General features: G+C 37.5%; 1 long non-coding RNA gene across 2 annotated transcripts; it reads right to left on the bottom strand.

Annotated features, from left to right (window-relative positions):
- Positions 1-227: 227 nt before the first annotated feature.
- Positions 228-2,601, bottom strand: LOC124173697. Of its 2 annotated transcripts, none has more exons than XR_006868702.1 (4): positions 2,327-2,601; positions 2,085-2,239; positions 1,501-1,706; positions 228-426 (listed from the first exon to the last, which is right to left on the bottom strand). It is a non-coding gene; the product is annotated as an uncharacterized LOC124173697 (long non-coding RNA). The 2 variants fall into 2 exon arrangements; XR_006868701.1 differs by having other exon boundaries at positions 2,085-2,232.
- Between the last annotated feature and the right edge of the window lie 24,426 nt (positions 2,602-27,027).

The following is a 27,027-nucleotide window of genomic DNA, read 5'->3' as shown; positions in this document are numbered from 1 at the left end:
AATGTGCGAAATTAAATCGTCTTTAGCTTAGTTTGGTTAAAACTATTCTCCCTTATGCATGCGAGCCTTAGGGTTGACTTGGAAAGGAACCGACGACCCGAACCTGATTGGGAATTCACACGCCTTTGCCATTGTTCGGGTTTATTTACATCCTCACCAATGAAAAACCAACCCTAGGGTTGACTCACTGTTTGAGTGGTAACCATATATATGAAATGATTGAAATAATTATTATTATGATTCTTTATTCTAATAAAATCGACTTCAAAACATTAACGCAAGTACAGAACACAAAGCACTTGTAAATATGTAGTTTCAAGTTACTCTGCTAGGCTTCGCGTGGTTCTAGATCATCAGAGAGTCCTTCAGGTAATGAGAATCCCTCACCAGGTGGAGTGATTCCAGAAAGGAGTACCTTGGTTGCACCTGATTGAAATATAGAATTTACAGAATTATGGAAAGGTATAATTTATAAGATAAAATTATAGGAATGACCAATTCTTGATTTTATACTAAATCCCTATTCCGCCAAGTTACAACCACAAGTCAATGTTGGTAAGTAATTGAGTAAGAGTAACCGGATTACGTGTAACAATATTCATGGAATGTTATTTCTATTTGCAGTTCCCTCCTAATCGACGATTTCTTTACTAATTTCACTGGTTTACCTAGGCTTACAGATAACTTCTCTGAGTAACATAATTTGTCTGTTAAGGATCAGATACTCTTATATAATACAGAAGTGTCAAAATATGACACCCCTTGTGTTGTTGCACAAGTCATAATTGCATGTATCGAAATTGAAAAGACAATCTGCGATTTCTATAGCACCTTTTATTCACATTTTTACCTCAATATTCGACACATGCAGGCGGCCTTTGAACAGGACATCTTACGAGAAGTTATTTTGATTGTTACTGTAATTTTAATGATTTCTACTTTTTTAAATTAGCAATTTGTATCCCTGATTGATTACTTATTATACCAAGTACGTGAAATTAAGACCAGTTAATTTTAACACTGTCACAAGTCAACAAATAAGAATGGCATATGGAAATCGTGCATTTTCCGACAAGTTGAAACTTTCCCACGCCAAACCTCTCACCAGAATATATCTTTGATTATTTGTCAAAACTTTTCATTTCATCCTATTCAATACATAACTCTAAATAGCACGGTTCCCATCACTTAACGTATGAGTGAAAATTCTCTGGAATTTACAAAGTTCTCAGCCCGAGAATTATTTAGAATGCGGTTTTTTCATATTTAATTTCTAAATGGCATCACCAGATATGGGAGATACCACGGATATATTCATTACCTTTAATACCCAGATACATATATAGAAAATGTATTGAATTCTCAAAAATTAGCATAATCCAATGTATGCTTCATATTTGCCACCTTAGATGGTCTATGCATGGCACGGTTATACTAACTTTTATTATAACGAAGTGGTTATACTACGATCGTTAATTAAATTTTAGTGTAGATAGCCACCTTTAATTATTGACCATTGCTGCAGTTATATGACTTAAATTGTTTTCCCATTATGGAGGAGATGTGACAGCATGTATAATCATATAGTTATCAACCCTTTTCGGGTTCTTCCATGTTCACTTTTGTCGGGATTATCTCCTGGTATTGGCCGGAAAAGGTTTTTCCTCTTTGCCTTTATTTCTGTGCCTGTAAGTTTCGTGGTAGGACTAGAAAGAAAATAAAGACACGATGAAAGTATGAAATTCACATAAAATTTTGTTTTCTCTGTTATTATTTACATGGTTGCTATGGGTGGTGTTTTCGATTCACCGTACTTTAATGTGTGCCTTATTCCTGTTATTTTCTATAACCGACACAAAGAATGGAAAAAAGTTTGTTCTGAATATTACTAATGTATCTTGTTCTGACACTGACAATGTAAGGAAGCCCTTGAGCCGTGAAGTGAAGTTTTACAAATACTTTATATGTTTAAATTTGCCTAATTAAATAGTGATAATGGTAATGCGAAAGGCTTTGCATAAGAGTCATTCCATGATTTAAAAAGAAATTCTCTACTTTTCGAATTTCACCACGTTAATACTCACCTGAAAGGACTGTCATTTTATTTTATTGGAGCATGCGGTGGTAGGTTACATGATCATCAGCCCTTCGGTTTTGCATCACATTTGTCGTGATGATTATCTCCTGTTGTTTGCCGGGAATAATTTTCCTTCTTAAACTTTATTTCTCTGTCTATAACCTCCGTCGAATGGCAAAAAGGAGAATAAAGTTTCGTATTGTGTTCGCAATTCACTTATTAAATTTAATAGAGAAACTTGATACTTACCACTTATACAGATTATGCATTCACTGCTGACGCTATAGCGTGTTTTGATAATTACATTTGATGTGCCCTCTTTGAGCAACACTCTTCATTATCTTCCTCATTCAGCTCATCACGATCTAATGAAGGAGTATATCCCACCGCCATCGTCCGATTCACAGACGAGCGAAGACGCCATATTTCATGGAATCTCATTTTTTTAAATATTACACAACTTACTTTGCCTTCATTTCATTGATTTTAGACCTCAGTTTTAGACTATATCAATGTGTAAAATTCCTTTTTCTCTGTTATTATTTACTTGGTTACCGTGGGTGATTTTTTCGAAACTACGTATTTATCTTCAGTCTTTTTTCATTTCTACACGAAATCCCCATGTATATCATTAACCAGTGATACATACATTGCCAATACTTCTCACGTATGTGGAAGAGTACGTTGAATAATTAGATAATCCTATCTATGCACCGTAAATGGTGCCTTATATGGTCCATACGCGGGACGTTTGTACTAATGATTATAACGTAGTAGTTAAATTAAGATAGGTAACTAAGTTTTAATATAAATATGGCCAGCGCTGATTATAGACTATTGCTGCATTTATATGATTTCAGTTTAAGGTCCATTGTGGAGGAGACTAGACCGTATGTATGGCAAGGCAGTATGTGAGTCTTCTTCTAAGTAATCAACCCTTGGGTTGGTTTGCAGCAGTCTCTCCATCTCTGTCTGTCCTCCGCCAGCCTCTTCAGCTCTAGGTAGCTGTTGCAGCCAATGTCCTTCATAACTTGGGTGATATAGCTCAACCTCGGCCTTCCTCTGCCGCTCTTCCCCTCCACAGTGCCCTCTAAAACTGTTTTTACCAATCCATTATTTTGTCTCAGTAAATGTCCTACCCATTTACTTCTCCTTGCAGTTAGAATTCTCCACAGGTCTGCTTTCACTCCCAGTCTTTCCAGTATCTCCTCATTCGTTACCCGGTCTACCCATGAAACTTTTAACATTCTACGGTAGCACCATAGTTCAAAGGCATCAATCCTTTTTTTCTCTGCTGCTCCTATCGTCCAAGTTTCACTACCATAAAGCATTATGCTCCATACAAAAGTTTTGAGTAGATTCATCCTAATCTTGATACTCATGTTTTTTGAAACGTATATCTTTCTCTTCTTGTTGAAAGCTATTTTTGCCTGTTGTATTCTACTGCTTATTTCCCTTTTGCTTCTGGCATCCGTGGTGATCTTGCTTTCTAAATACGTGAATTCTTCTACATTGTTCAGCTGTGTATTACCCAAAGTTATATGTGCTGGTATTCCTGTTTTGCTTACAACGAGTGTCTTGGTTTTGGTCCTGCTTAACTTTAGATTGTATCTAGCCAGCGTGACTTCCATCTCCCTAAGCACTTCTTGTAGTTGGTCTTCACTTTCTGCCAAGACTGCTAAGTCGTCCGCAAAACATAGCTTATATATCCTCTGCCCATGGACCTTAATTCCTGCTTCCGGTAAGTTGCTCTCTGCCTCGTCCAGTGCTCTTTGTAGGTATAAGTTAAATAGCGCAGGTGACAATGAACATCCCTGTCTCACTCCTTTTCTAATTTTGGCCTGCTGTTCATATTGTCCAAATCTCAGCACTGCAATTTCTTCTCTATAGAGACCCCAGATAATTCTTCTATCTTTGTAATTTATCTTTGCTTCTTTCATTATGGTAAAGAGCTGCTTCCAATCAACACTATCAAAAGCTTTTTCAAGATCAACAAAAGCTATGTAGGTGTTCTTTTCTTTACTCAATCTTTTTTCTAGTATGATTCAATTTCTAGTATGTGAGTAGCCTCGAGAATTGGTGAAGTGATGGAACCCCGTCGGCTGCCTTAGAATTTCTTACCCGCGCTGAAACCCAAGGAAAGGTTATTCATTAAATCAATGCCATATACCTGCATCTTTCTCTCAGCTACTGTCACTAAGAAAAATCGCCAGGAAAGTAACTAATGCATCTGGTTCGTACGCTGACAATATGAAGGTCTTTAGGATCTCCACTGGGGCTAACGAAAAATACAGTAAATGTATCTCGGGGGTCTTAAGTATCATTGGGGCTTTACCGGCGCGAAAGCTGTTTTTTAAATATGCCCTGTAAGTGATGATTAACTAACCCATTTTACTGAAATGTTCACACGTACGCGAGTCAATAAGGTTATTGTAATGAAATTGGTACTGTTCAATAAAATAAATATGGTAAAATGGGTAATAGGTGTACTTATAGGCTTTTGGAGTCTCATTCTCATAAATAGCTCATTGCAGAGATATATGCGTTGGTTTTTAGTAAATTTTGATAAAGATGGAGGGCCATAATTTTATCTATTGGATGGATTAAATGTTAATTGTATATTCCTTCATTCATCTCCCATACCTGAATATGTCTTCTTCATGGCATGTTGTTCCAAATTCTTCATTTTTATCTTTAGTCGAATACAAATATTATTAAGTAACCGCTAAGTTAACAGTAGCCGATGGATTTTTATCGTTGAAATAAATACATGAGTTTTGTGCCCGTAATTAGGATAACCGTGATTTTTTTTACATATTCTGAATACATATATCTATTCTTACGTTAAAGATGTAAGCATAAGAATAACCCTATCATTTTTACTTGCTCGGTATTCTTATAGCTGAAAATACCAGCATAGAAGTAAGGAAACAAGTCATCAGATGCTACATATGGAGTTTGTTTCTCTATGGAAGCGAGGCTTGGACGTTGACAGCAGCAGAGAAGTCAAGAGTGGAAGCATTCGAAATGTGGTGCTACCGAAGAATGATGAAGATAAAATGGATTGACCGTGTGAGTAACGAGGATGTGCTGAGAAGAGTGGGGGAAAAGATTAGTCTCCTGAAAACCTTAAGTAGAAGAAGGGACAACTTAGTTGGCCACATTTTGAGGCACGATGGTCTGATGAAGACAATCGTTGAAGGACAAGTGGAAGGGAAAAAGGGCAAGGGACGGCCCCGAATGAGTTATATAGGACAGGTTATAGAGGATGTAAAAGAGAATAAATATGTAGCTATGAAGAGATTAGTGGATAGGAGAGAGAAATGGAGAGCTGCGTCAAACCAATCTTAGGATTGTTGACTAATGATGATATATGAATGCAAGGCAGACTGCTTCTACAAGGATGAGCTTATCTGGTCTGAAAAATATTTTCTTGCCCTACGAAGAAGCTGGTACTGAGTTAAAAAGGTAAATGTTTTAGTGTGAGTGGTTGAAATGAGGTAGGTAAAATATGTATGTTAATGAATTTTAATGAATATAGTATATAATTAAATACTGAGGATAGAATTTTTAATCCTTCAATTCATCAATAAAAGGTTTGCGAAAAGAGGTTTTCCGTGACCACCCCTTCCAATCTTCATTGCGTATGTAATAGGTAATAAACTTCCGTTTCTGCGTTGTTCTTTTTCAATTTGTTAAGTCTATCAAGTATTAAAATTGTCGCTTTTGATTATTCTTAAAGATAATTACTTTAACATATAGCTAATATAAAGAAGTTGTCATTAATAGAATAGAACCACTGGTGTAATAAATGAAAATAGGTAGTCTCAGCGAGTGGAAAATTCATTTACATTTGTTTTTTTATTCGAGATTCATGTGCCGCTTGGAGGACTTTTTTTTCAATAATTTGCCTATATTTTTGCTGTATATTCTAGCATCCCAAAAAGGTGTACGCCCTAGCTCATTTTTATTCATATATTAAAAGTAATGGAATTACGAAAAGTATAACTCGTTTGCCAAGTCGACATTTTTATTGGTTAGAAAAACAATATTTTTATTGTGATGGCATCATTACAAAGAATTCTTTAATAATTTTGATTGCCAAAATAGTAGCATGGATTGCTTAATTATCCATTGTCAGCGACTCATCTGAAACTAATTGAGATTGCTTAGAAATTTCCATGAAGATGGCATTACTTCGTACCTCATACCAATATCCAAAACCACATAATAAATATATAATTATTGGGATAACAAGGTTTCCGTAAGTAAAGCTGCCAACCATTGCGACTAATGTATTGTTCAAATTTTGAAAGTATCTATGTACATGACTGGCGAGTAGATTATCAGGGGAAATAAAAATACCAATATTATAAAATAGAGTTTTCATTAGGGCATCATCAATATTCTCTACATCCATTTACATGACTCACTCTGTGTATCAACTCGAAAATCGATTTGAACATAGTAAAGTAGACCTCACCCTCAGCTACCGACCAAAAACCTTATTTCCAGGGGAAGTTCCTTTCCTTTGACCATTTCTCTCCCTGAGAATTTACATTTAAGTTGCATTAAAGACTAAGCCGAGATTTCAAGAAGACATTATAGTTATATGCCAACCTTTATACTCCTTACCTTACCTCTCGCCGTGCAAGCCATTTAGAGATCAATGGAATCTCTTCGGTGTGATGGGTAAGAGATTTTTAAAATAAAATAAGTGAGACAAAAATTGCAGCAGACAAGAAATTTTGAATGCATGCTAAACTGCATGCTTTCAAAAAACGATTTATTTCATTTCAAAACAAAGCGAAATAGCAGAAACATTTAAATTTGAATTTCAACATTTCAAAACAATACGAAATTACACAAACGTTGAAATTAGAATTTTGACATCAATGGTTTCATTCAATTGGAGGGAATACATTCCCAGCTTTCAGATATAATGAAACCATCATTCATGATGTGTTGGCTGGATATTGGCACATCATTTCCCAAGATGACATTCAGTTCTTCTTGCAATATCACGGGTCGACCCAAATTCTTCCATCTTTGGATGAGTACGTACAACTCTTCCATCTTGGAAGTCTTCCTTTTCGCTGCTTTTTCAGCTGGTATGACGTTATACATCGCCTCGTCCAGGTTGTACCCTCCCTGCTTCTTAATGGTGAAGTGTTGCACCTTCTCTGCATGCACGCTGGTGTCCCCTCTTCTCCGGTCGCTGAGCACCGTCGTCAGGACCATCATGAGGGCACTGGATGCCAATGCAACAGCATTAGATGGCTGCAACCACTTCATCGCCTTCCGAATTCCCATGATGGACTTCCTTGTTTACGTCCTAGACGTAAAGAAAATAGAATAGAACGATAATCAACAAGTTAAATCTAATTACGCTCTAAAATTGAAGTTTTATTTAAATTAGCCAGTTAAAATTTTGTGACCGTCTGAAATCTTTGTCGGTCTGAACTTACCTTCCACGTAGGTATTAGAGCAAATGCGTTTCTTGTCGGGAAGAAATGGAATTCTTTCCTTTCGACGTGTTCAGTGTAGTACTCCACACACACACAATGATGGAAAGTTTCCAACAAGTATTTTGTTACCACTGAATTACTTTATAATTCGCTTGAAATCGCAATCGACTGTTCTCGCCAATTCGCTTTCAAATGCATCAAGTGAAGATTCCAAGAATGTATCTTAGTAACGCCCTCGGGTCATTTTTGTGGAATTAGCATGGGATTTAAACCTATAACAGAGCATTATATCTGCGTTGCATTACCCTTCAGGTTTGTCTTTTATCTTGAAATTTATATAATTTTAATAAAATTTTGATTCATTGCATCGTTTATGTCCGACCAGGAATTGAAATCACGTTTCATTTCCCAATTTTTAAAGTGTCTATTTTAAGTAAAATATTGGCCTTCAATATTTTAAATTATGAAGTTAGCTTTTTGAGCCCCAGCGAATGAATATTTGATGAATGTACTTCTTGACTCACCCTTCTCTATGGAAACAAATGTGAAAAATCTTCCTTCGGAGATGAGAAAACAACATTTTCTCTCCATGAAGAACATTTCCGCGGAATAAAGATTTACTAATAACGTTAAGGACATAGGGAAATATTTTTCTCTTCATTTCAATTGTGCATCATCATATTCGAAGAGTTGATACAACGGTAGTATACTTTGGTAATTTGTAATTATCCACGTGCAGATTTTCATAGTATTTCTAATTTACATATTGGTTCGAAGAGTTGATACAACGGTACTGCACTTTGGTAACTCGTTATTTTCCACGTGCAGTAATTCATAGTATTTCCAATTTTCATATTGGTTTTTTTTTACCGGTACACATTAAAAATTGGCGTTTAAAGTAAAACATTATAAAGTTACCTTTTTGAATCCTAGCGATTGAATATTTGATGAATTTAGTTCTTGGTTCACGCCTTCTCTAAGGGAACGAACGTAAAAATTTCGTTTCGGTGTTGAGGAAACAACTGTTGCCTATCCTTGATGAACATATCCGCAGAGCAACAATTTACCATTGTCGTGAAGGTTATAGAGAAATATATTACCATTCATTTCAATTTTGTAGTTACACATTCGAAGAATATGGCACTTTATTATCTCGTTATTTTCCACGGGCAGTGATTCCTCGTGTTTCCAATTTACGTGATGGTTTTAACCGGTATGAATTAGCATTTAGTGTCGTGATTTCTCTCACATTTCTTTGCGTAAAACATATGTTATAGCATCATATTAATCCGTCAAAAGTACATATGTTCTGGCAGCTAATAAAACTTCTATTTTTTTGGACAAAATCGTCGTAAGAATAATTAAAATTCTAATTTTCAAATACAATTCCCGTCACGGTAGCCCAAGGTATGAGACATACTTTGGAGATACTTGACACAAATTTGCTGCCAATACATTTCTCCTATACATTGAATGTATTGATCGAGGTTCTCCGGGTTCATATCCCTGGTGAATCTTTGGTACGGTCCCAAAAACGAAATCTTCGAATCGTGACGTAGGTCAGGGAAAGGAACAACCCCTTCCCTGAATGGGCGTAATTCACACGCATTACCGTCCTCACCATCATAAAACTACCCATGCGTTGACTCAGTGAGTGAGTGATAATCAGATACATGAGATCGTATGAAATGATTGAAATAATAATTATTTTAATTCTTTATTCCAAAAAGTCGACTTAAAAACACAAAAACAAGTACAGAACAAGACATTAAGAACTTGTAAATACGTAGTTTCAAGTTTCTCTGTCACGCGTAGCATTATATTGGGTTACCATTGAGTCCTCCAGTCAATGGTAGTTCCCACAGAAGGTGGAGTGATTCCAGGTAAGAGTGCCTTGGTTGCACCTGATTTAAATACAGAATGTGTAGAATTATGGAAAGGTATAAATTATCAGATATAATTATAGAAATGACCACTTCTTGATTTTATATTAAATCCATATTCCGCCAAGTTACAATCGCAGGTTAGTGTGGGTAAGTAATCGAGTAAGATTAATCGGATTTAGTGTAACAATTTTTACAAAATGTCATTTTAATTTGTAATTTACTCTTTACGGCGAAAGAGGAATCGTTTATCTTCGTTGTAATCTTTACTTGCTCCTAATCGATAATTACTTTACTAATTTCACTGGTTACCTTTGGCTTACAGATAACTTCGAGCACCTGAGTAACATAATTTGCATTTTTATGTTCAGATACTCTTATATAATGCTGAAGGTACGTAATATGACTCCCCATGTATGTTATACCAGTCATAACTGCATGTGTCGATATTAAAAAAAGGAATAAGTGATATCTACAGCTCCATTATTTCCCATTTTACCTCAGTATTCGACACATGCCAGGCGGACTCTAGAAAGGACATCCTACGATAGGTTATTTTGATTGTAACTGCAATTTGCTGATTACCTACTTTTTTTAAATTAGCAATGTGTATCCATGATTAATTACTTATTATACCAAGTAACTGAAATTAAGATCTGTTAACATTAACTCTGTCACAAGTGACCAAATAAGAAAGGCATATGGAAATTGTGCATTTTCCGTTAGTTTGAAAAATTTCCACGCTAAACTCTAAACACAATATATCTTTTATTATTTGTTAAAAACTTTTTATTTCATTCTATTCAAAACATAGCTCCAAAGAGCAGGGTTCCCATCAATAAAAGTATAAGTGAAATCGATCTGTACATCACTAAGTTCTCATTCGGAGAATTATTTAAAATTCTCCTTTTTTTTTAATTATTTCTACATGTTATCCCCATACATGGGAGATACCAGGGATATATAAATAACCATTATTCTCAGATACATGGAAAACACATAAATTCTAAAGAATTAGCATAATCCCATGTAGGCTCTATATTTACCGCCTTAGATGGTCCCTGCACGGGACGTTTACACTAATTATCATTATAACGAGGTGGTTATACTACCATCGTGATTTAAATTTTAGTATGTATATAGCCATCTTTAGTTATTGACCATTGCAGCAGTTATATTACCTAATTATTTTGCACATTATGGAAGAGACATGACAGCATGTATGGTCATGTAGTTATGAACCCTTTTATGTTTTCCTGTTTTTCTCTTTTGTCGTGATTATCTCCTGGTATTGGCTGAAGATGCTTTTTCCTCTTTGCTTTTATTTCCGCGTCTGTAAGTTTCGTGAAAGGTCAAGAATTAGAACGAAGAGACGATTTGAGTATGAAATTCATATAAAATTCTGTTACCTCTATTATTATTTACATGCTTGTTACGGTTGGTTTTTCGATTCAGCGGACATATATTTATGCCATATACCTGTTATTTTCAACAACCGACACTCATGATGATAGAAAAAGTTTTTATGAATATTACTTAAGTATCTATTTCTTAAATTGACAATGTTAGAATAGCCTTGAGCCTTTCAAATGGGCCCTCAAATAACATTTTCTACCGACGTTAAGTTTTACAAATACTATGGACATTTCACTTTGCCTTACAAAATAGCGCGAAGTGCTTTTTGCATAAGGGTCATTCCATGTTTTTAAAAATTCCTCCACTTTTCCAATGGTAACACGTTGTTACTCACTAGAAAGGGCTGTCATTGTCTTTTATTGGAGCATGCGGTAGTAGGTTACAATGTAACCTAAAACCTGGTTACATGATCACCAGCCTTTTGCGCTAACATCACTTTTGTCGTGATAATTATCTCCTGGTGCTTGCCAAACATGATTTTCCCTCTTAAACTTCATTTCTCTTTCTAATACGTTCGTCGAATGGCAAAAATGAGAATAAAGAGTCGTATTTTGTTAGCATTTTACCTATTAAACATAATATAGAACCTTGAATCTTACCGATTTTAGAGATAATGCATTCATTGTAGACGTGATACTGTACTTTGATAATTTCGGTGGATGTGCACTCAAATTTAAGCAACACTCCTCATTATCTTCCTCATTCAGCTCATCACGATCTAATGAAGGAGCAGAGTCCTCTAGATTGCTCTCTCAACACTACTCTCTCATCATGTCGAGTCGTCGCATAGGCTTCCACTATGGGAATGACGACGTCCGCCATTGTTAGTCCTAGCAGGCCATTTACCCATAAGGAGATGTGGGCAGATTTCTTCGTTTATTTGGTATGCAAAGAATGTTGGTGATTTTCGGATAGTTGATGCTAATTCCCGAAACCTTCGGTAACATAAATACACATTTTCTAGGCATGACAACAATGGAAACGGTGAAAATAAAGATAAAACCACGGCAAAGACTAAACGTATTACGACCTGATAGAACCCTTCTTTCAATGGGTTGACAGTCAATTGCGCTTAATAATCACTGAAAATACTATTGTATATTGACAATCATGGACCATCAAAACAGCTTAACACAAGAGCAACTAGTGACTCTGTTTAATTACTCTAGAAGTATTTTGAAAACCATTTTTCAATGTAAAGTAGCAAGGCTGATGCTATAGAAGTAATGAAAAATGGCATAACTGAAAAATTGCCAGAATATAAACAAAGGCAATGTGAAAGAACAGAACTTGTAATGTATAGTTCAATCTTACATTCAAACAAACACGTCAATTTGAGAAGCTACCTCATTTGATAGATGATAAGCATTAACAAAGACTGCGTGCCTATTTTTCAACAACTGTGCTGATTTCTCAAAAAATTATAGATGAATGATAATGCTAACAATTACTTCATTTAAAAATATACATATGTAGTCATATCTCAGCAAAATACCAAGCGCAGGTGACACGTATGGAAGATGAGAAATTACTTACACTACCTAAAGACACTATCATGAGGCATAATAGAAAAAGACAAACTACAAGAGATTTTAGGAGTCCATAACTCAGGGTAATAGGTGCTTATGACATGAATAAAAGCACAAATAAAGACATGCTCAGTATCTCCAGCTCCTAAGACTGCATGTAGCCATCAAAAACACTCAACCCCTCCAAGAAACGAAACCTTGGAATCATCCAGCCATCGACTATGCCAAACATGAATTACACACGGGATTTTTCCAAGGAACACTATCGAGATACCACACGTCAATGATTTTGGTTTCATGCAAAAAATTTGTATGAAACGATATACGATAAATAGAATATGAGAGGTCTCCTCTTTGGTGTAATAGGCTTAGGATAATTCGCGACGTCGAAAATCGTCGGAACATCAGTAGGCTTTTAATTTATTCCAGCCTTCCTTCCGAGCGGATTCAAATTTTGATCCGTATAAGTGCACCTGTGGCTAGGAAAACAAAGGTAACTCGCACGAAAATGTTTTCATAATGATTAAATGGCTAAATAATTACGTGCATGTACTGTATGTTGCCTTTCCCTTGGGCTACAACCTTGTCGCGGTGGAAAGGCTTGCGCGTTCCTAATACCCCTAGAGCTGCACTGGCGGGATTAATTCTAAATTATTCCCGGTAGGGCCACCCATGCCAGATAGGTCGAAGGGTAGGAGCCAGACAGAGAAATAGTCCACGTGATGGTGTCACGTGAAAAAAACTGTTGGAATGGAAGTGGGAAACCCTACCAACTATCTCTTCCCTGAAAACATGGAGTACAACCAAATGAGCCTCGGAATCTCATCGACCGGGACCCGTCCGCAAAGGGCGGGTGTCGGGCACGGCAGCGAGGTCGGCAAGGTCCTCGGGGTCGTCAACATGCGAAATCCTTGCAGACACTTATCATCATCACCAGCAGCAATGAAGAGAGAAGAAGGCCAAGAAGATGGAGAAGAAGAAGTCGGCTATAAATGTAGGGACGTGGAATGTGAGGACAATCATGAGGGCATGGAAGTTAGAAAATATGAAAAGGGAAATGGATAAAGGGAGGATAGATATGTTAGGATTATGCGAGGTGAGGTGGAGGAATGGACTATTGGAGTGATGGGTATAGGGTTATATATAGTGGTGGGGGGGTAAGCCAGCGAGGGGTAGCTTTATTAGTATTAAACAGGAAGATAGCTAAGCGTATGGTAGGTATAGATCAGGTAAGTGATAGGATTCTGGTGATAGAAATTGAGGCGCGGCCCACCGACCTTGTGGTGGTCCAAGTTTACATGCCCACTAGCAATCATAGGGAGGAAGAAGTAGATGAGGTGTATGAAAAGCTCGAGGAAATAATTAGAGAAACCCCGGGTAAGAAAAATTTGGTAGTGATGGGGGACTGGAACGCTTTAGTCGGGGAAGGGAGGGATGGAAGCGAAGTAGGAGAATTTGGATTGGGAATACGGTACGACAGGGGAGAGAAAGCAGCAGAATTTTGCAGGAGAAACAAGTTATTCATCACAAACACGTGGTTCAATCATCATAAAGGGCGAAGGTACACATGGAAAAGTCCAAGGGATGTTGGGAGATATCAAATACACTACATTATGGTAAGACAGAGGTTTATGAATAGTGTGAAAAACTCGCGTAGCTTCCCAGCAGCAGATGCAGATTAAGACCACAACCTAGTACTTATAAAATGTAACGTAAGATTCAAAAGACTTGTATACTAAAGTTAGAAAGGCGAAGAAATGGAACGTAGAACACCTGAGGGGAGGATATCAGGAACAAGTGTACATTAGTATACGGGAGACTGGAAGTACACAGACTGAAGAGGAAGGGTGGGATAATATTAAAACGGGAATAGTCAATGCGGCGGAGAAGTCAATTGGCTACGTTGACAGCAGAAGGATAAAGAAGCCTTGGATTACGGAGGGAATGGTAAAAGAAATGGAGGAAAGAAGAAGTGGAAGAACGTGGACACAGATCAGGGCAAAAGAATGTAAAGGGAACTAAATAATCGATTACTACGTGAAACTAAGAGGGCAAGGGAGGATTGGTGGAAAAGACAGTTTGAGGAAATGGAAAAGTTCCAGAGGGATGGAGAAGTAGGCACGTTGTACGCCAAAGTTAAGTCGCTATCGGACGGCAAAACAGGAGAAGCCATGTCTAAAAGTAAGGCTAAAGATGGAAGGATGCTAACCGAGCGAGAAGATGTACAGAGTAGATGGAAAGAATACGTGGAGGATCTCTATGAAGGAAGGAACAGACCGGAGAGATTGACTTTAGAGGATGAAAGTGAAGTGGGGGAGGATAATTTTGGGCCGGGGATATTAGATTCGGAAATAGAGAAAGCACTTCGTGATATGAAGGCTAGTAAAGCAGTGGGCGTGGACAATATCCCGTGTGAGCTTCTGGAGAATCTAGGGAAGGAAGGTAAGAAAAGGTTTTTCAAACTAGTACGCAGGATATATGAGGAGGGATGTTGGCCGTAGGATTTCGTGAAGACGGTTTTAATTCCGCTACCGAAAAAGAAGAAAGCTGTGGAATGCGGAGATTACAGGACTACCACCCTAATATCGCATGCGACGAAAGTGGTGCTGAGGATATTGAACAGACGAATGGAGGCGAGGGCAAACGACTATTTGGGTGAAGATCTGTTTGGTTTTAGGAAAGGGAAGTCAACTCGTGATGCAATAGCGATAATGAGGTCCCTGGTGGAGAGGAACCTAGAATATGACCAGGACGTATATGCCTGTTCCGTGGATTTTGAAGAAGCGTTAGATAGCTTGAACTGGTTAGAGTTAATGGAAATCCTCAAGAGAATAAGTGTATATTGGAGGGATAGACGACTAATTTGTAATCTGCATATGGCCCAGACTGCGCAAGTGTGGGTAGCGGACGGAGAACCTGGGTGGGTAGGCATTGGCCGAGGTGTGAGGCAAGGCTGTCCTCTATCGCCGCGTATGCCTACTTTTTATCGTATACGCTGAGGAGATGGTAAGAGAAGCGAGGGATGAGTTAGAAGCTGGAGTAAAAGTGGGAGGAATGATGTTCAAATAAGTGAGATTCGCGGATGATCAGGCGTTGATTAGCCAGTCAGCGAGGAGGCTCCAGGTTCTAGTGAATACGTTATACGAGCGTTGCGAGGAGTATGGGATAAGGATTAATCACAAGAAAACTAAGTTTATGCGGTTTTGTAAAGCATCACGAGCGAGGAATGTGAGACTTAAGATAAAGGTGGGTGGTGAATAATTTGAGCAGGTTGAGCAGTTCAACTATTTAGGCAGTACGTTAGAGGTAAACGGATACGGTAGTAAGGACATTAGGAAGAGAATTGCATTAGCAAAGGAGGCGTTCGTGAACAGGAAGGAAATTCTGAGAGGATTGTTATATAAGAGTTTAAAGAAAAGGTTAGTGAAGAGTTTGATCAGGAGTGTTGCGCTTTACGGTGCGGAAACGTGGACATTGAGGAAAGAAGACGAGATATGATTCGAGGCATTCGAGGTGTGGGTATGGAGAAGGTGAAATGGACGGAGAGGAAAAGGAACGACGAAGAGCTGGATATGGTTGGCAAGGAGAGGCAGCTTTTAGATGAGATACGGGGGAGACAGAATTTATGGATGGAGCGAATAATTAGCGGAGAGGGGATGTTGAAAATGGTGTTAGAGGGTAGAATGTTGGGGGAACGAGGTAGGGGAAGGAAAAGAATAGGGTTTTTAGAAAAATTGAAAGGAAGTAGGCCTTACAGTGAATTGAAGAAGGCAGCGCTGGAAGGATAGGGAGTCTCCCAAATCACTTCATTAGTACTCCATGGAAACCTACCTTAATCTTAATAATTATAAACTGTATGTTGACTATTATATTAATTAAGGAAGGTTTCGCTGTTTATAAATCGCATGTAATTACAAGGTGTAAAATCCAGCATGAATTCGAATACAATTATCTGCAAACATTCGTTACCAATAACGTAGTTCCAAAAGGGACATACTTAAATATTACATTATTTCAGTAAGTCTTTCATAAAAACTGGCATCATTGATTCCATTGCACGTAAAAGTTCCTCATGGTATTTCAAACGTGAAAGCACTTATATGGTTACAAGTATAACTTTCACGCGACGAAATAATAACAACTAACCACATTCCATAATGTGAATAGGTTGCGTATTCTGATGTTTATTGTTTGAATTAATCACTTGAATGTATCTCTGGTTACTTGTATTAGTTTTACGACACTATGAACGTTTTAAAACACACTATTGCCACAAATAACCTTATAAACATGAAAAACTCACAACAATTGCAGGAATTATTATGCACTCTTTTCTGTTTACATTACGTACAACGTAAAACTGAGTACCAAAGGTATTAAACTTTGAAATAAATCACAGCCTTTCATCAACTTAAGCCGAAACTAAGTAAAACCTTGATCTTCATATGAATACTTATCCAATACACTGAATTAAATCAACTTCTAACTCACCTCACAAATTGTGGAAGACGGCTATGGTTGCCACTTATCCATCCCGCAAATTTGTAACCATTTCGCCCTTACCTCAGGATTACAAGGAAAAGCAAAAACACGGAACCCATCCCTGCAACTAATGGAACAGCTTGGTGCAGAAGAACCACCCATCTCTCTTATTAATCAATTACAAAAATGGAAAAAACTGCACCTACTTGACGTTACGCCTATGCTAATACACAGCCCACCATTGATGTTTTGACCAACAATGGCGGATTGCGACGACTCAACTTCGTAGTTATTATATGGCAATATAGAGGACTCTGATGAAGGAGTATCTCCCACCGCCATCTTTCGATGCACATTTTACCTAAGCGAAGGCGCCATATATCATGAAATCACATTTTTTTTAATATTACACAACTTACTTTGCCAAATCCTCTTCATTTTATTGCTTTTTGACCTCAGTTTTTTACTATATCAATGTGTAAAATTCCTTTTTCTCTGTTATTATTTACTTGGTTACTGTGGTTGATGTTTTAGAAACTAACTATTTATCTTCATTTTTTCATTTCTACACGACATCCCCATATATATCATTAACCAGTGATACATACGTTACCAATACTTCTCACGTATGTGAAGAACACGTTGAATAATTAGATAATCCTATCTATGCACTGTGAATGGCGCCTTATATGGTCCATGCGCAGGACGTTTATACTAATAATTATAACGGAGTAGTTAAATTAAGATAGGTAACTAAGTTTTAATATAATTATGGCCAGCGTTGATTATAGACTATTGCTGCAGTTATATGATTTCAGTTTTAGGTCCATTGTGGAGGAGACTAGACCGCATGTATGGCAAGGCAGTATGTGAGTAGCCTCGAGAATTGGTTAAGTGATTGAACCCGAAACGTCGGCTGCCATAGGTTTTCTTACCCGCGCTGAAACCCAAGGACAGGTTATTCATTCAATCAATGCCATGTACATGATACTTTCTCTCAGCTACAGTCACTAAGAAAAATCGTCAGGAAAGTAACTAATGCATCTGGTTCGTACGCTGACAATATGAAGAAGGCCTTTCGGATCTCCAGTGTGGCTAACGAAAAAAACAGTAAATGTACCTCGGGGGTCTTAAGTATCTTTGGCGCTTTACCGGCGCGAAAGCTGTTTTTTATATATGCTCTGTTAGTGGTGATTAACTAACCCATTTTATTGAAATGTTCACACGTACGGGAGTCAATAAGGTTATTGCAATAAAATTGGTACTGTTCCATAAAATAAATATGGTAAAATGGGTAATAGGTGAACTTAAAGGCTTTTCGAGTCTCATTATCATAAATAGTTCATTGCAGAGATATATGAGTTGGTTTTTAGTAAATTTTGATAAAGATAGAGGGCCATAATTTTATCTATTGGATGGATTAAATGTTAATTGTGTATTCCTTCATTCATCTCCCATACCTGAATATGTCTTCTTCATGGCATGTTGTTCCAAATTCTTCATTTTTATCTTTAGTCGAATACAAATATTATAAGTAACCGCTAAGTTAACAGTAGCCGATGGATTTTTAGCGTTGAAATAAATACATGAGTTTTGTGCCCATAATTAGGATATCCGTGATTTTTTTTACATATTCTGAATACATATATCTATTCTTATGTTAAAGATGTATGCATAAGAATAACCCTATCATTTTTACTTGCTCTATATGCATGCAAGGCAAACTGCTTTCAAAAGGATGAGATTATCTGGTCTGAAAAATATTTTCTTGCCCTACGAAGAAGCTAGTACTGAGTTTAAAAGGTAAATGTTTTAGTGTGAGTGGTTGAAATGAGGTAGGTAAAATATGTATGTTAAGGAATTTTAATGAATATAGTATATAATTAAATACTGAGGATAGTATTTTTAATCCTTCAATTATTCAATAAAAGGTTTGCGATAAGAGGTTTTCCGTGAACACCCCTTCCAATCTTCATTGCGGATGTAATAGGTAATAAACCTCCGTTTCTGCGTTGCTCTTTTTCAATTTGTTAAGTCTATCAAGTATTAAAATTGTCGCTTTTCATTATTCTTAAAGATAATTAGTTTAACATATGGCATAATAAAGAAGTTGTCATTAATATAATAGAACCACTGGTGTAAAAAATAGGTACTCACGGCGAGTGGAAAATTCATTTACATTTTTTTTTAATTCGAGATTCATGAGCCGCTTGGAGGACTTTTTTTCCAATAATTTGCCTGTATTTTGCATAAATTTTTGCTTTATATTATAGTATTCCAAAAAGGTGTATGCCCTAGCTCATTTTTATTCATATATTAAAGTAATGGGATCACGGAAAGTATAACTCGTTTGCCAAATCGACATTTTTATTGGTTGGAAAAACAATTTTTTTATCGGGATGGAATCATTACAAAGAATTCTTTAATAATTTTGATTGCCAAAATAGTAGCATGGAATGCTTAATTATCCATTGTCAGCGACTCATCTGAAACTAATTGAGATTGCTTAGAAATTTCCATGAAGATGGCATTACTTCGTACCTCATACGAATATCCAAAACCACATAATATATATATATATAATTATTTGGATAACAAGGTTTCCGTAAGTAAAGCTGCCAACCATTGTGGCTAATGTATTGTTAGATTTTTGAAAGTTTCTACCTACTTACATGACTGGCGGGTAGAATATCAGGGGAAATAAACATACCAATATTATATAATATTATTTCATTAGGGCATCATCCATATTCTCTTCATCCATTTACATAACTCACTCTTGTGTGTCAACTCGAAAATCGATTCAAACATTGGATAGTAGACCTCACCATCATCCTCCGACGCCTTAATAGCCGATTTTCAAGAGAAGTTCCTTTCCTTTGTCGGTTTATATCTCCCTGAGAATTTACGTTTTAGTTGCATGAACGACCCAGCAGAGATATAACGAGCACGTTTCAGTTACATGCCAACCTTTATACTCCTTACGTTACCTCTCGCTGAGCAGACCATTTAGAGATCAATGGAATCATTCATGGGTAAGAGATATTTAAAATAAAATAAGTGAGGCAAAAATTGCAGCAGACAAGAAATTTTGAATGCATGCTAAACTGCAAGCTTTCAAAAAGAGATGTATTCCATTTCAAAACTAAGCGAAATAGGAGAAACATTTAAATTTGAATTTAAACATTTCAAAACAATACGAAATTACAGAAACGTTGAAATTAGAATTTTGACATCAATGGTTTCATTCAATTGGAGGGAATATATTCCCAGCTTTCAGATACAATGAAACCATCATTCATGATGTGTTGGCTGGATATTGGCACATCATTTTCCAAGATGACATAAGTTCTTCTTGCAATATCAAGGGTCGCCCCAAATTCTTCCATCTTTGGATGAGTACGTACAACTCTTCCATCTTGGAAGTCTTCCTTTTCGCTGCCTTTTCAGCTGGTATGACGTTGTACATCGCCTCGTCCAGGATGTATCCTCCCTGCTTCTTAATGGTGAAGTGTTGCACCTTCTCTGCATGCACGCTGGTGTTCCCTCTTCTCCGGTCGCTGATCAACGTCGTCAGGACCATCATGAGGGCACTGGATGCCAATGCCACTGCATTAGAGGGTTGCAACCACTTCATCGCCTTCCGAATTCCCATGATGGACTTCCTTGCTTACGTCCTAGACGTAAAGAAAATGGAATAGAACGATAATCAATCAGTGAAAGCTAATTACGCTCTAAAAATGAAGTATCATTTAAATTAGCCAGTTAAAATTTGGTGACCGTCTGAAATCTGTGTCGGTCTCAACTTACCTTCCACGTAGGTATTAGAGGAAATGCGTTTCCTGCTGGGAAGAAATGGAATTCTTTCCTTTCGACGTGGTCGGTGTAGCACTCCACACACACACACAATGATGGAAAGTTTCCAACAAGTATTTTGTTAGCACTGAATTACTTTATAATTCGCTTGAAATCGCAATCGACTGTTCTCGCCAATTCGCTTTCAAGTGAATCGAGTGAAGATTCCAAGAATGTATCTTAGTAACGGGCTCGGGTCATTGTTGTGGAGTTAGCATTGGCTTATACCTTCCATACCTTCCTAGCCCATGGAGCGTTCCGTTTTAATTGGTTGCGCTTTATATTGAATTTATTCTACAATAAATATTTTTAATATATTTATGAGTTGAATCGTATATAATTCAGATTCTTTTTTTTTGGTCTTATGGCGACTAGGATATTCTGTATGTATAGAAAAACATATTTTTTGTATGAAAAGACAAACCCGAGGAACTTTAAATGCTGCACACTTATTTATTTCAACATGAAGGTTGATTTAAATTTGTAGGCATAGAGCTTGCCCTGATCTTAAGTACAGACGTGTGAATTCCGCATAATCTCTTTCAGTTCAAGCTTTTTTCTCTGAGGATACCCAAAATAAGAGGTTTTCCGTGGAGAATTCGAAGGGTTTTCTTGGCATTGTAGCTCGGACCCTTCCATCGGAAGCCAAATACTCATCCACTTGGCCACCACGTTCCTCCTTTTCCATAACTAGTTTATTTGTACTTCGGTGACATCGTTTTGCTTAGAGCTCCTAAAGTTGTATGCATGGTGAATGTTTATTTTTTAATCCTGGTTTATGCATGGCGCATCTCAATTCAATTTTTGTCAATTCGACAGTTATCTTATAGAAGTCATGGTATCGCGATATACCTTTACTCGTGGTACTTAAGTTAATATCTTCATAAAAACTTCGCTTCTAATTAATAGCTTTTACGGTGCTTAACTCTATGGATTCTTCTCATACCCATAACTTTATACGCTGATTGATTGAGTTCCACGTAGTAGCATCTGTGCTTGATAGAAATGAAAAATTGATAGTTTTATTATTGTTAATAATTACAAGGTGAAAGATGCTTCTTTTATTACATAAAAATGAATGCATCGTTGTTTTTATTCAAAAATTTATTACGATAGATGAGCTTTGAATTATTCGTACAATTCCTTTCAAATTGATTAGTATTTTCCACGTTTCCTATAATTATCCTACGAAACAACTTTGGAGACTCAAATCCAAGTGAGGTCATGGGCAAAACGAGACTTTTTTGCTCCAATGAATGGCCAATCTTGCTTCGTACTCCCATGACAGTGGCCGTACAAATATTTCGAAGGATACAAAACCATTTGCATTAAAATTATTTCGTACATTAAATAACGAATTTTTAAAAGCAATTTCCGTATAACTAACTAGGAAACTATTTCAAATTGGCAGTTAGTAAGGTAGAATTTGAAGAGGGTATTTTTGGAGACAAATTACGGCTCCAGTATAAAGTCTCTATTGAAGGATTGTTCTGAGGCTAGATAATCCTTAGTCAACGAATGTGACCCGTAATTACTTTGCTCACAGTCATTTATTATCCAGCCGTGTGATTCACCCACTGGATTTTTCCCCGATCGTAAGTATTGATGAGGCATGGGCGCAGCCAAAAATTAAGGCTAGGGGGTTTTTAGGCGCAACAAATACTTTGCGGTGTTGGGTATTGCATACCCGCCAGGGTAAGTGGGAGTCGCGGGGACCCACCTCCAGAAAATTTTTAAGAATAATGGTTCCGAATGGCGAGTTTTACGGCTTTCTGAGGGATATTTGATTAATCCTAAGACTTTTATATAAGTAATACTAAGCCATTAAGTAAAATGTATTAAATTTAAAAATTTCTCTGAGCTCTGGCGGGGTTTCAACCCCCAACCGCTCCCCCTCGCTGCGCCACTGTGATAAGGAGTAACGTCTTTTGGTTATTGGGTCGTATGTCACGACTTACAGCACTTTAGGGAATGTGCAAGAAAGTACCACGCGATCGCATTACACATCCTCGTAGTACGTCGCTGCATCGGTTGTTCGCTGAAAGTAATAATCTTTTTAGTTCGCGGAAGGTCTTAGATGGCGTCCAAAACAAGGGAATTCATCTTGTCTACTTTTCCGGGACTCTTTTGTCCTCGCAGGAGTTCTGCTATACATCACCTTGCTTCCTACGTCTCCCCCTTTCTTCCTGCACAAGGAATATCTTTTGACCTTGGCGTAAAGAATTGTTGCTCGGCCGGGAAATGCCATTGCTCAAAAAACATTGGCAGAAGCTATGCATCAGCAAGCTAAAACGTCGTACTTGCTTCTTCGAGACGATTTGCAAGACGATCTTGCCCATAGCAAAGTCTCGAGTCAATCTGAACGGTTGAGGGAAATTGAATACGACTGTCTCCGTTTGTGATTTTATTGTTTATTTCTCGCCGCTGACGAAGAACGGCGCATCTCCGGGGGACTACCTTGCCCCTGGGCGGTGCAGCCAATACCAAGCATGGGGAAGGCGCGGCGCAGTCACGGGTGGCGATTCTCGCCTCCGATTGACATCGACGGGCAAAGGCGAAGCCGTTCGGTGGGTCCTGTGTGGATTTTTGTAAAACCATTTAAACATGCGGGTCCCTTTATTTTTCGAGCGTTATCACTAGAAAGCTCATTTTAAATCCTGAACGAGGGGAATTCTCTCACAAAGCCAAGGCACCACCGTTCACGCGGAATGTTCGAAATTCATCACCGGCAAAAACCAGACAAGCTAGGGCAAACAGTAGTGAATTTCAACTACTTTTAGATAGTAACATCATTTATTTTTCACATCCACCATAGAATTACCCTTGTTTGCAACAATTGCGATGCTGCTAGGCGAGAGACTCCGGTCGAAAACCCTGACCAGAGAAGCTTCGATAGTCGGTCCACCTCATTCTAGGAGGAATGCCAGTCTATCTGCGATAACGAGACCCTCCGCGATGGCCTGAATACACCAGCGTTGGTAGGTGAACAGGGTCCAGGATCGTCCTCTGCTGAGACCGCAGTTTCCCGCGACCCTTCACAGCCGTCTTCGTCAATGAAAGGAATATCAGGCGAGGGTGAACAGGGATTAGTGCGCCTACTAGAAAAGGGTTTCGAACGCCGGGAACGTGTAGCCTTGGACCGAACAGTTGTGGGACTGCTCGCAAAAGGTTTGGAACTGTCTTCTTCGGAGATGCGGTGGTCTCCAGACGTCGGACTCCGTCCTCGGGAGCTGAAATTGCTGCAGCCCGGAGACAAACACGTCGGTTGCGCGCACAAGGGAAAAACCTTTAAACGGTGCAGAGCGCCTTCCAAGTCGCCTTCGAAGTTTGACCGCTTGTCTTCCTAGCCCCTCGTCGTCGCACTTTCTTCAGCTTGTAGTGCTCTGAGGAAGAAAAAATAGATCATTACTCGGAGCAGTGAGTGACATACAGAGCATTTGCATAAAGAGCATCGAGGTTCTCCAGGTTCATATCCATGGTGAATCTTTCGTACAGTCTCAAAAACGAAATCTTCGAAGCGTGAGGTAGGTCAGGGAAAGGAACCAACCCCTTCCCTGAATGGGGGTAACTCACACGCATTACCGTCCTCACCATTATAAAACTACCCATGAGTTGACTCAGTGAGTGAGTGATAATCAGATACATGGGATCGTATGAAATGATTGAAATAATAATTATTTTAATTCTTTATTCTAAAAAATCGATTTTAAAATACAAAAACAAGCGCAGAACAAAACATTAAGAACTTGTAAATACGTAGTTTCAAGTTTCTCTGTCACGCGTAGCATTATATTGGGTTACCATTGAGTCCTCCAGTCAATGACAGTTCCCACAGAAGGTGGAGTGATTCCAGGTAAGAGTGCCTTGGTTGCAAATGGTTTAAATAGAGAATGTGTAGAATTATGGAAAGGTATAAATTATCAGATAAAATTACAGAAATGACCACTTCTTGATTTTATATTAAACCCCTATTCCGCCAAATTACAATAGCAGGTTAGTGTGGGTAAGTAATCGAGTAAGATTAATCGGATCTAGTGAAACAATTTTTACGAAATGTCATTTTTATTTGTAATTTACTCTTTACGGCGAAGGAGGAATCGTTTATCATCGTTCTAATCCTTATTTGCTCCTAATCGATAATTACTTTACTAATTTCACTGGTTTACTTTGGCTTACAGATAACTTCGAGCCCCTGAGTGACATAATTTGCATATTTATGTTCAGATACTGTTATATAATGGTGAAGGTACGTAATATGACTCCCCATGTATGCTACACAATCATAACTGCATGTGTCGATATTAAAAAAGCAATAAGTGATTTCTAAAGCTCCATTATTTCACATTTTACCTCAGTATTCGACACATGCCAGGCAGACTTTAGAAAGGACATCCTACGATAAGTAATTGTGATAGTAACTGCAATTTACTGATTACCTACTTTTTAAAAATTAGCTATGTGTATCCCTGATTAATTGCTTATTATACCAAGTAACTGAAATTAAGATCTGTTACTATTAACTTTGTCACAAGTGAACAAATAGGAAAGGCATATGGAAATTGTGCATTTTCCTTTAGTTTGAAAATTTTCCACGCTAAATCTCTAAACAGAAAATATCCCTGTCAAAACTTTTGATTTCATTCTATTCAAGACATAGCTCCAAAGGGCAGGGTTCCTTCAATAAAAGTATAAGTGAAATCGATCTGTACTACACTATGTTCTCATTCGGAGAATTATTTAAAATTCTGCTTTTTTAAAATTAATTTCTACATGGTATCCCCATACATGGGAGATACCAGGGATATATAAATAACCATTATTCCCAGATATATGGTAAACACATAAATTCTCAAGAATTAGCATAATCCCATGTAGGCTCTACATTTACCGCCTTAGATGGTCCCTGCACGGGACGTTTACACTAATTATCATTATAACGAGGTGGTTATACTACCATCGTGATTTAAATTTTAGTATGTATATAGCCACCTTTAATTACTGACCATTGCAGCAGTTATATTACCTAATTTTTGCACATTATGGAAGAGACATGACAGCATGTATGGTCATATAGTTATGAACCCTTTTATGTTTTCCTGTTTTTCTCTTTTGTCGTGATTATCTCCTGGTATTGGCTGAAGATGCTTTTTCCTCTTTGGTTTTATTTCCGTGTCTGTAAGTTTCGTGAAAGGTCAAGAATTAGAACAAAGAGACGATTTGAGTATGATATTCATATAAAATTCTGTTACCTCTATTATTATTTACATGCTTCCTACGGTTGGTGTTTTCGATTCAGCGGACATATATTTATGCCATATACCTGTTATTTTCAACAACCGACACTCATGATGATGGAAAAAGTTGCTATGAATATTACTAAAATATCTTGTTCTTAAACCGACAATGTAAGGAAGCCCTTGAGCCCCTGAAATGGGCCCTCGACTAATAATTTCTACCGACGTGAAGTTTTACAAATACTATGGACATTCAAATTCGCCTTATAAAATAGTGCGAAGGATTTTTGCACAAGGTTCATTCCATGTTTTGAAAAATTCCTCTACTTTTCGAATGGTAACACGTTGTACTCACTAGAAAGGGCTGTCATTGTCTTTTATTGGAGCATGCGGTAGTAGATTACATGATCACCAGCCTTTCGCTCTTAAATCACTTTTGTCGTGATGATTATCTCCTGGTGTTTGCCAAACATGATTTTCCCTCTTAAACTTCATTTCTCTGTCTATAATATTCGTCGAATAGCAGAAATGAGAATAAAGAGTCGTTTTGTGTTTGCAATTTACCTATTAAATATAATAGAGAACCTTGAATCTTACCGCTTTTAGACATGATGCATTCATTGTATACGTGATACTGTCCTTTGATCATTTCAGTTGATGTGGCCTCAAAATTAAGCAACAATCTTCATTATCTTCCTCATTCAGCTCATCACGACCTAATGAAGGAGTATCTCCCACCGCCGTCGTTCGATGCACATTTTACCTGAGCGAAGACGCCAAATTTCATGAAATCTCATTTTTTTTATTTAATACAACTTACTTTGCCAAATTATCTTCATTTTATTGCTTTTAGACCTCATTTTTAGACTATATCAATGTGTAAAATTCATTTTCCTCTGTTATTATTTATTTGGTTACCGTGGGTGATGTTTTCGATATTACGTATTTATCTTCAATTTTTTTTAATTTCTACACGACATCCTGTTGAATATTGTATCTAAGAGATCTAATCTGTTTATTAGTTACTGTTTGAGTTGAAGTAAAAATAATATTGTCCTGTGCGTTGTGTGAAGTTATTAGTAA

The sequence above is a fragment of the Ischnura elegans genome, unplaced genomic scaffold (assembly GCF_921293095.1).
Source record: "Ischnura elegans unplaced genomic scaffold, ioIscEleg1.1, whole genome shotgun sequence".
NCBI classification, from domain to species: domain Eukaryota; kingdom Metazoa; phylum Arthropoda; class Insecta; order Odonata; family Coenagrionidae; genus Ischnura; species Ischnura elegans.
The sequence above is the reverse complement of the archived record's forward strand: the minus strand, read 5'-3'. Positions and strand labels throughout refer to the sequence as shown.